The sequence below is a fragment of the Rutidosis leptorrhynchoides genome, chromosome 9 (assembly GCF_046630445.1).
Source record: "Rutidosis leptorrhynchoides isolate AG116_Rl617_1_P2 chromosome 9, CSIRO_AGI_Rlap_v1, whole genome shotgun sequence".
NCBI classification, from domain to species: Eukaryota; Viridiplantae; Streptophyta; class Magnoliopsida; order Asterales; family Asteraceae; genus Rutidosis; species Rutidosis leptorrhynchoides.
The window spans coordinates 52,682,454-52,694,722 of NC_092341.1; the positions used below are offsets into that span (position 1 = coordinate 52,682,454).

The 12,269-nt window shown below is 30.9% G+C and overlaps 1 pseudogene; it reads right to left on the reverse strand.

Annotated features, from left to right (window-relative positions):
- Positions 1-3,109: 3,109 nt before the first annotated feature.
- Positions 3,110-4,446, reverse strand: LOC139865854 (protein JINGUBANG-like; annotated as a pseudogene).
- Between the last annotated feature and the right edge of the window lie 7,823 nt (positions 4,447-12,269).

The following is a 12,269-nucleotide window of genomic DNA, read 5'->3' on the forward strand; positions in this document are numbered from 1 at the left end:
AAGCTTTAATGCTAAATATACAACAAAAAATTGCATGAGGTTACGTGATGAAATATGCTGTGAATTGGCGTAGAGAGTGGCGATCAAAGATTGGCTAGACTTTGTCTTCGTACTGCGTCATCTTTGGCTTGGTTTTGGCACATGTTTGGTGACCGCTTTTTCGTTATTGTTTGCAATGCTCTAACTGAAAAAATAATCAAGGAATAAAAGTCTAGAAATATAAGTAGTAATAGTGATTGGTTAACTGGTCATTGTTCATCTTGGTCTATACATGTTTCTTTTATGCTAGGTGATTATTGATATAACACAAGTCTCAATTAACTCACAAATACAGATTAATTAAAAGAAATGATTGAGACACATGGGACAAGAAAGAAAAGAACCAAAACTAACTTTCTGTCACTTTATTCATTAATAAGCATAACATATATATAAGTAAAAAAACTAAAACTACCAGTACCACTAACCATTTACATCTACCAAGCCACTAACCATTTACACCTACAAAAACGGGAACATACAATCCACTCTCCCACGTTTGAATTTGCCTAGTTCAACTCTAGAAACAATCTGACACCAACAATACAAATTGTATCTACCTATAGGAGACTAATTTATTAAATTAATACCAAATTAATGTATAGCCAATATTTAACAAAATATTAACTATCCAAATTTGTAACCATGCAACATTTTAACAAATGATATAACCAATTATTAGTTCCAACAATTATGATACCTGGATTATATTGGTACGTCTTTTATTCGATTTGTTTTCCTTTTCGGATGGATTGGGGGCAGCCAAAGTACGGTAGGCAGAAAGAGAGTTTTTAAGGCTAAACTTTTTTTTTTTTTTTTTTTTTTTTTTTTTTTTTTTTTTTTTTTATCAATATCAACTTTAGTAGTTTAGCAGCCACTGGTGGTGTTCATTGTTCAATGACATTATAGTACTCGTACATCTCAATTGTAGTCACTGGGTCCAGGAAGAGTGTTTGCTTTTTAGTTATGGAGACACAATCAGGTGGTCCAAGTAGAATTCTTGATTACTGTGTGGACCCAACGCTAAGAACATTTGTAGGGGTAGTTCGTGTTGTGGGTTCGTGTTGTGCACTTTTTGCACTTTTTTAGTGACTAGGACGTGTTGTGTTGTTGAGTGGAGTAGTGGTGGTGTTGGTCAGGAGTATTGTGGTGATGTGGCAAAATATAATTGAGTAATTATTAAAAAGGGTATAAAAATATTATTTTTATAATAAAAAAATAAGCAACGCACGTTTTGGTAGCCGTTGAACTCGACCAAACGCGACGAAAACGGGAACCGGAAACGCGTGGATACTCGACCTCGCCGGCGTTTTGGTGCTGCCACATGGGATACAAGGGGGTTGTATCATCCCCGATACAAACAGCCTAATAAGAAACGAAATTGTGAATAGAGTAATAGGACCTACTATTGGGTGGTATTAATAATCTCAAATCTTCTGTTTTCCAAAAAGAAAATCATTTCTAACCTTTCCCCTTACTGACTTTAATTTTAAAGTAAGATTGATTGATTGATGATCACAGCCAGTGGTCTAGATTAAGTACATACTATTTCGGTTAACTTTTTTTTTTTTTTTTTTTTTTTTTTTCGGCGAAAAACGATAGAACTATTATAACACACAAAAGAAGGCTCATAAAAAATGAGGCCTCCTTTAAACATACAAACAAAGAAACCCGAGCTAACTAAACTAAAAACTATAACTATGCTCGTAAAACTAACAAGGACAATGATCAAGGACAAAGAAAAACAAAGGAGAAGATGGAAAACAATCAAAGTAGATTAAAATCTATTTCGGTTTACTGATGGTATGTTTTATTCTAGGATTCGTTCCCCATGAATCAACAAAGGTGGTGGAGGGGAAATAGGATGAACGGTGGGATCGATTTGATGAATTGGTTTATTGTAGTCATTCCCAGGGGCGGTTTTTAATGGGGACAGGCGGGGGCAGCCGCCCCCAGTAGATTTGCAATTTTCAGTGTAAAATTTTTGAATTTTTCGACTTTGCCCCAGTGGATTTTTTTTTTGCCCCAAAACCTATATATTTTGCCCCAAAACCTTTAAATTTTGCCCAAAAATCTCCAAATTTTACCCCAAAACCTTCAAATTTTGTCCACAAATGTTAAAATTTTGCCCCAAAACCTCCTTAATTTGCTTAAAAACCTCCAATTTTTGCCCCAAAATCTCCATATTTTGCCCAAAAAATTGTCACGGTTTTTAATTTTTTTTTTGCCCCCGGTGACTTGGAATCCTGGTACCGCCACTGGTCATTCCCCATTATCAAAAAGGACAGTAGGTGGAGAAAGGGGCCTGTGTGAGGCATGGATATATTTCTAGGCTATAGTTTCTGTCATGCTTTATAATTGAAATTTTGCCAAACGTAGTCGAATGAGCTGATGTAAGGTGATGAGCATTATATAATTTTGATGAGGTAAATATACAGTATCTGCTTATTCGACCCATTTTCGCTATATTGCAGTGCATTTGTGAATACTCAAGAGGTGGCACATTTAAGGTATTCCACATTTAAGTTTGGCCTCCTATCTTTGTTATGCATATTGGGTTGAAATGAGTCATAGGTCAAATGGGTCAATTTTTTAAACGGGTTTAAATGGGTCACGTTGGGTTGGTTTGGGTAACAGGTCACAGATCAATTGGGTCAAATGGGTTACATCGTTTTTTTTTTTTTTTTTTTTTTTTTTCATTTATTACATTATTTTAGTTATTATTATTTGTTATATATACATAAGAAATATCAATATACATAATAAATGATATAACCATGAACGCTTTCATAAATTTTTGACGGATGAAACTTTTTATGCTCGACCCATTCGACCCATTCATAAAATTCATTAGACCTATTTCTATTTATTGATATTTGAGTATTGATACCCATTAAATATGTTCCTTCATCTTTTGTATATGACTCAATAGGTTGGAGAGAAACCCATTTGGATCTTTTTTTAAGTTTTAATTTACATTGTTAGGCCTAATTTTCTCAAGACCCAAATGACCCGAAAGCTTGACACATTTGACCCGAATTTGAGTGTATGGGTCTCAATTGCTAGGTATAGTCAATCTCAATACCTTATAGTATCATTTTATTTGCTTAACTCTTACTTTAATCACTTCCATTTATTCGTACAGCTTTATGCTCAACTCTTATAAAATTACTTCCATACTTTCTAGTTGCAGTTTACTAGTTATATATGGCATGACATTAAGTTATCATCTAAAATACAAACTTTAGGCACAAAAATCTGCCAAACTCTAATGTCAGCATCTAGGCCCCCACTGTAGATTAGATAAGAAGCCGATGTATCAGATAAACAACCGTGATCTGGTTCCGTAGATAAACATTTAACCACTAAGCATAAGTAGCATTTCTCAATTCGTCTCCAAATTCTTATCGTTTCATCCGCAGATCCACTACACAACAAATCCAACACAACACTCAAACACAATATCGACTTTGCGTGCCCCTTTAGAATATCGACTGCAACCATGTTATCCTCATCACTTTTCTCCCAAACCATGATGTACCTGTCACTCGCCCCAGAGTATAAAACACGCTCGTTCGTGCTTATCGCCAATGCGTTAATCCCTGATTTATGTCCCTTTAGTGTAGTAATCAGACAGTGGGTCCCAATTTCTGGTGATTTCCTCCAACATTTTATCTTCTTGTCTGTCGATCCAGTATAAACGTCCCCATTGCTCGATACCACAACATCATTTATTGCATCATCGTGTGCATGAGCTAACAACTCTAGGCATTTGAAATCGGTTGTCCGCCAAATCTTTAACGTTCTATCCCATGAGACCGAGTTAAGGAACAAGCCGTCCCTGGATACGGCTAGTGCTGACACTGTATCATTGTGATGGACCCACGTGGACTTTTTGTGACGTGACACCTGTACCTGGTTCTTTGGCATTAGGAGCTTAATAGCCCGATCACCAAATGTTGGTAGTGTGGCTAAGTGTGTTAACTTCTCTTCGTTTTCATCGAGTTTCCATACACGGATTTTGTGGTCTTGATGGGCGCTGAATATTTTGTCAGCTGAAGCTACTAGTGACTTCACCGCACCTTTTCCTGACATCATCATGCTACTGCTTACATATTCATGATCAAATTCAGACGTTAATCTATCACGCTTCCACATTTGAATTTCTTTGTTTGAAGAACCAGCGTATAGGAACTTCCCGCCTATGACAATAGAGGAGATGTAGGAGTCGTTTCCTTTAATAGTAGAGATGCATTGATGTTTAGCGGGTAGTTGGTAATCTAAATCTTGTGATTTGATGGTTGCAGTTGATGGTTGGGTTGATTGGGTGTATAAAAAGCTTGAGTCTTGGTGAAGGTAATAAGAATGTTGAATCTGTGATTCATCGAAGGTTTAAAGATGTGACATCTTCTTTAGTGTAAAATGAAAGGTGAAAGCTTAGGGAAATCAAGTTTGTGTGTCGAAAAGACATAACATAATATTTCATCATGTAATTCATTAGATAAAATATTTCATCATGTAATTCATTAGATAACGATTAAGACATGAAGATGTACGGTTTACTTGAATAGAAAGATGAAGCCATAAGAACACAACTAAGATATTTGATCTTCTACTTGATCCTCTCCTTTAGTGATGGACTTAAGAGTAATTGTAATGTGTTGTTGTTATTGTATGTTTAGAGGTGAAGAATGAGCCTCTCTATTTATAGGAGAGATCAAGGAGGGATCATCTCCAAATAATAAAGAGTATGCAACTTAATATCTCCCATCAAGATTAGTTAAGTGCATTCATTATGGTATTTAAGTATGATCATAAAAGACATGTCATGAGTTTTGTAATCTCACCATATCAATAAGATGGTGACTTGTTATTAATAATCATATCTTGCGATCTCACCATATCAATAAGATGGTGTCTTATTATTAATAGGTTAGGAAACATTAATATACGGGTAATAAATAAGTCTAACAGAAAAGTGTTATTGGTTGTCTGGTATTTAAATGAAAAAGGTGAAATGACGAAAATACCCCTGATTACTATTGGTGAATAGTGCTACAGTGTTTTGTCTATTAGATATATAGATAATTAATAATATCTACTCACATTTGACACACTATTCACTTTATAAAAATTAGAGTTCCCCCTTTTAATCTCGTATTACCACCTCTACTTTACATCACCAAGTAAAACTTAGTTTCTAAGGTTCTTATAGCTCTAACTATTTTTTTAAAAGCTAGAGATTTGAACTGCCTTTGTGGCTCAATGATTCAACCCCAATACCTTGAGTATTGGGCATGGTGGAGGTCAAGGGAAGGGTTCAATCCCGGCTATGTAAAAAGTCAGCGAGGGAGGTTTTACCTTCTCGTACGCAGGAAGTTGACCAGATCCACATGTCTGTATGGATTGATGGATTGAGTTGCTATTTTGCGGTACAGGTTTCCGCTCGGAAACACATGTGTGCGTGGAAAATGATCGTAATGATACGCATATCCGCATGACCATGCGGATTACGCATCCAAAGGCTTGAACCGCATATGGCACGGGTATAGTCGCACTCTATGCGCCTATGCCATCTGATGTGAGTTCGTATACTTGCATAAGGGTTTAGTATATTCTAGAAGAATGTACGATTCAGATCTTTTCTTTAAATAATGAAAGTTAGTTGGGATAAGATCACATTTAATTCGGGATGAGATTCTATCAAAATCCTAATTCGTGAGCCTATAAATATATAGCTCATAAACCCTAAATAATACAACAATCAATCATTACTCATACGTAACAACATACACATCGTCGTACGAACAAACTTCATACGATCATCAACGTAAAGACTTTCAGGTATGTTCCATACTGTAAAACCTTCATGTCTTTGGGCCACTCAACCTCGTATGCTAGGTTGTTGGTGGACTCTCAAATCGGCCACCCTGTCGGGATCGAAACGATGTCATGTGGGTTATCCACGACTAAGTGTCGGAGGTTCGAATATTGTTAGTCCTTAAACCCTTTTATGCACTCAAGCGTAGGTTCACCTTGACCTCGTGAAAATATGCTTGATCAGATCGGATGGGTGGTTTCTATCCACGTCAGTGATTCCAAACTCAGTTTTCCAAAAAAAAATAAAAAAAAAAATAAGGGAAAAGCTAATTTGTGCCCTAAGAGCACTTGTTAAGAATCTTTAATGATGCCAGGGTTTCCATGAATAATATAAAAAATGTAGTTACTACATTTGTAAATTTAGAAATTTGCCTCATTTAAATAAATAAATAAATAAATAAATAATTTTTATTATAAGCCTTGATATAATAATCTTATATCATAAGTTTTATACTTATCATAAGTCTTCCATTAATAATAATTGTATTATTAATTCATAAGTTTAATTAGGAATAATTAAATCATAATATAAATGTTAAATGATATAATAAATATATATCATAGGTATTAACAATTACTTTTATAACATAAGTAATTTAAATATAATGAAAATCATTATTTATATACCTAAATTCAATTTTATAACCATAAGTTTCATTAAAATTTTGTCGGGTCATAACTTGAGCCTCGGGTGTCGGTTTTTGACGAATCTTATATATATATATCCTCGTCTAACAAACCATCCTGTAACGACCCGAATTTTTCGACTTATATTTTTGTGCTCTATACTTTCACGAAACTGCGTATTTGTGCGTACTGAGCTAGTTTATGCTCTGGGATCTTATTGTAGTGACCCGAACCTTTCCATGTTTATATATATATATATATATATATATATATATATATATATATATATATATATATATATATATATATATATATATATATATATATATATATATATATATATATATATATATATATATATGTATATTAAATGAAATTGATATTTACATGATTAAGTGTTTCCAACATGTTAAGCAATCAAACTTGTTAAGACTTGATTAATTGAAATAGGTTTCATATAGACAATTGACCACCCAAGTTGACCGAGGATTCACGAACGTTAAAACTTGTAAAAACTGTATGATGACATATATATGGATATATATATAGTTAACATGATATTATGATAATTATGTATCTCACTAAGTATATTAACAATGAGTGATATACATAAAAATGAGTTTATTGAATTAAGAAACTCGAAATGATATATATAACGATTATCGTTATAACAACGTCTTACTAAATACATATGAATCATATTAAGATATTGTTACACTATGTTTAAATACAATAATTGATAAGTAAACATATCATTAATTATATTAACAATGAACTACATATGTAAAAACAAGACTACTAACTTAAGGGTTTCGAAATGAGACATATATGTAACGATTATCGTTGTAACGACATTTAAATGTATATATATATATATATATATATATATATATATATATATATATATATATATATATATATATATATATATATATATATATCATATTAAGATATACTAATACATCATATTATCATGATAATAAAATAATTTAACATCTCATTAGATATAATAAACAATGGGTTAACAACATTTAACAAGATCGTTAACTTAAAGGTTTCAAAACAACACTTACATGTAACGACTAACGATGACTTAACGACTCAGTTAAAATGTATATACATGTAGTGTTTTAATATGTATTCATACACTTTTGAAAGACTTCAAGACACTTCTCAAAATACTTCTATTTAACAAAAATACTTACAATTACATCCTCATTCATTTTCATCAACAATTCTCTACTCGTATGCACTCGTATTTATACTCGTACAATACACAGCTTCTAAATATATCTACTATTGGTATATACACTCCAATGATCAGCTCTTAGCAGCCCATGTGAGTCACCTAACCATGTGGGAACCATCATTTAACATCTAGCATGAAATATCTCACAAAATTACAAACTAATGGAGCCTATATGGAACCCCTAATTTCACGTGAACTAGAGGAACCACAAACACATTTCCATTTCAATTTTCTTGAATCAAATTACTCTCTCTCAAGTGTTCTTCCTTTGTTCTAAGTGTTCTTCATCATCTTCATCAAAATCTAGCTCAATCTAGTTGATAAATCCATACATAAACCAAGATACAAAATAACTACTCAATAACACACCAACAACACTTCCAAGTTTGCTAGCTTACTTTCAATCTTGCAAATCCATTTCAAGTGATCATCCAACCTCAAGAAATCTTTCTTATTTACAGTAAGATATCTCTATAATACAAGGTAGTACTCATATTCAAACTTTGATTCAATTTCTATAACTATAACAATCTTATTTCGAGTGGAAATCTTACTTGAACTTGTTTTCGTGTCATGATTTTGCTTCAAGAACTTTCAAGCCATCCAAGAATCCTTTGAACCTAGATCTATTTTTCTCATTTCCAGTAGGTTTATCCACAAAACTTGAGATAGTAATGATATTCATAACATCATTCGAATCATATATATAAAACTATCTTATTCAGAGGTTTAAACTTGTAATCACTAGAACATAATTTAGTTAATTCTAAACTTGTTCGCAAACAAAAGTTAATCCTTCTAACTTGACTTTTAAAATCAACTAGACACATGTTCTATATCTATATGATATGCTAACTTAATGATTTAAAACCTGAAAACACGAAAAACACTGTAAAACCGAATATACGCCGTCGTAGTAACACCGCGGGCTGTTTTGGGTTAGTTAATTAAAAATTATGATAAACTTTGATTTAAAAGTTGTTCTTCTGGGAAAATTATTTTTCTTATGAACATGAAACTATATTCAAAAATCATGGTTAAACTCAAAGTGAAAGTATGTTTTCCAAAATGGTCATCTAGACGTCGTTCTTTCGACTGAAATAAATACCTTTACAAAAATGACCTGTAACCTGTATTTATGACTATAAACTTATACTTTTTCTGTTTAGATTCATAAACTTAAGTTCAATATGAAACCATAGCAACTTTAATCACTCAAAACGGATTTAAAACGAAGAAGTTATGGGTAAAACAAAATTGGATAATTTTGCTTGTTGTAGCTACGTGAAAATTGATAACAAATCTATATTAATCATATCCTAGCTAAGAAAATTGATAACAAATCTATATTAATCATATCCTAGCTAACTCATATTGTATTATACATGTATTCTAATATATTATGTAATCTTGGGATACCATAGACACGTATGCAAATGTTTTGACATATCATATCGACCCATGTATATATATTATTTGGAACAACCATAGACACTCTATATGCAGTAATGTTTGAGTTAGCTATACAGGGTTGAGGTTGATTCCAAAAATATATATACTTTAAGTTGTGTTCTAGCCTGAGACGTGTATACACTGGGTCGTGGATGTAGAGACCCGTCCTAATCCATCCGGACAAAGTCCATGTTGATTATAAACGATTCACAACAGTTGATTACATCGCGAGGTATTTGACCTCTATATGATACATTTTACAAACATTGCATTCAATTTTAAAAGACAATCTTTCTTTACAACGAAAATTGACGGCATGCATACCATTTCAGAATATATCCAACTATAATTGACTTAATAATAATCTTGATGAACTCGACGACTCGAATGCAACGTCTTTTAAAACATGCCATGAATGACTCCAAGTAATGTTTCTAAAATGAGCAAATGCACAGCGGAAGATTTCTTTCGTACCTGAGAATAAACATGCTTTCAAATTTCAACCAAAAGGTTGGTGAGTTCATTAGTTTAACATAAATAATCATTTCATAATTTTAATAGACCACAAGATTTCATATTTCCATTTCTCATAAACATACGTCCCATGCATAGAGACAAAAATATCATTCATATGGATTGAACACCTGGTAACCGACATTCACAATATGCATATAAGAATATCCCCATCATTCTGGGATCCTCCTTCGGACATGATATAAATTTTGAAGTACTAAAGCATCCGGTACTTTGGATGGGGCTTGTTGGGCCCGATAGATCTATCTTTAGGATTCGCGTCAATTAGGGTGTCTGTTCCCTAATTCTTAGATTACCAGACTTAATAAAAAGGGGCATATTCGATTTCGATAATTCAACCATATAATGTAGTTTCAATTACTTGTGTCTATTTCGTAAAACATTTATAAAAATTGCGCATGTATTCTCAGCCCAAAAATATAAAGGGTAAAAAGGCAAATGAAACTCACAGTACTGTATTTTGTAGTAAAAATACATATGACGATATTGAACAACTGAACAATGCAGGGTTGGCCTCGGATTCACGAACCTATATCATTTGTATATTCGTTAATATATATAAGCGTAATCGAATAAATATATATTATTATTAATGATGTAATTTATATATTTAATAATTTATAAGATTCATTATCTATATATTTTTATTATATATACATAATTGTTAATATAGCTAAGTTAAATATATTTTTATATAGGGATTACTTGTTTGTACTTAATAATTATGATAATACTAATTTTAGTAATAATATTGATACTTTATAATAATGATAAAAGTGATAATAATAATATTAATAATGATAATAATACTAAATTGTATTAAAAATAACTACGGTAATATTAATTATCATAATTCTTTTAAAACATACTATAGTTAAGATTTTAATAATTTTCATAATAATACTTATATCTAAATTTTTTATATTTTTAATCTTAACAATATTATTAAACATGTATATTCGTAGTTGTAATAATCATAACCTTTGTGTTTAATTTATAACTAACGACTATAGTTTCTTCTAATATTAATTTGTATTCGTAATCATAATCTGTAGGTATTCATATAATTATAATCAATTTCCTAATCTTTATAATAATACCTTTTATCATAAATTAACCTATTTATTATTTTTGACATCCTAATAATATTACTAAAAAAAATAACACAATTAATAATACTTTAAATAATAATATTAGTATGAATAATACTAAATGATGATACTAATATAGTTAATAATAATAATTACTTAATAATGATAATGATATAACATGTATTAATGTTAATAATAATAATAGTTTACTTATTAATAATATCTATAATTAATAATACTAATAATAATAACTATCATAACTTCAATCTTAATAATAATAATAATTCTAATAATAATAATCAAATTAATGATAATACTAATGATAAGCATTATAAAAATAATAATAATAATAATAACAATAATAATAATAAATAAGATTTTTGAAATTAATAACTACCTCAAAATCGCTTTTAAAAAAAAAGTTGCCACATGCAGGGCTCGAACCCGAGACCTCTCGTTAACCTCAACACATCTTAACCACTCGGCCATTTAAGCTTTTCTGGAATTAAAACCCTTTCAATTAAATATAACCCGTAATTAGTTTTAAGCTCAACTTCATATTCTTCAATACAAAATTCAATCGATCCAAATTCACATAATCATCATAACAATGTTTTAGATTCTTCAAATATTTAGAAATCATCAATTATTAACTGGTTTTCATTAATAGAAAAACGAAAAAATAAATAAAAAGAAAAAAAGCCTGCTGTGCAGGTACGCTGTAAAAAAAATATAAACTTTGATTTTGAATTTGAAGATGTTATACATTATATTTACAACATAAAGTATGTTGTAAATCATATTTAGAAACTTTATAGATCGTTAATTTTATCAGAAACATCAAAACTTTTATGAATTTTACGATGAACACAACTTTGACTTTTTAATTTTTGAGGTTTGACTTTGAAATTCGAATTCAAGAGATAAAATTGGAACCTGAAAATCTACAAACAGTTTGATTAAAGAATTTCTAACAAAATGGCATTTATACATTTTGTAATTCGTTTTGAATTCGACACTTAGCCAAAAAAGTTGCAGATACAGGTATATCGAGCTAAAAAAATTTAATTTAGTTTAATTTATTAAATAAAACAGATGTAATTGATACCTGATAATCATAAGGGATAAGTGAACGAGTTTCTGCCAATAACGAGAATTAATTGGTTTGATTTCTGGTCTATAAAGGGTCGACATATACTCACAGGTGTGCAGGAAACAGAAGAAAACAAGAAGCAGATTAAAACAAAAAAATAAATAAATAAAAAAAATTACGCGTGCTTATGTATCTGTTTCTATATATATATTATTTTAGTTTATTTCATCAAATAGCACTCACTGATTATTGTGTAATTTATAAATATACAAAATATGGTAATATGTTAAAATTAATAATACTA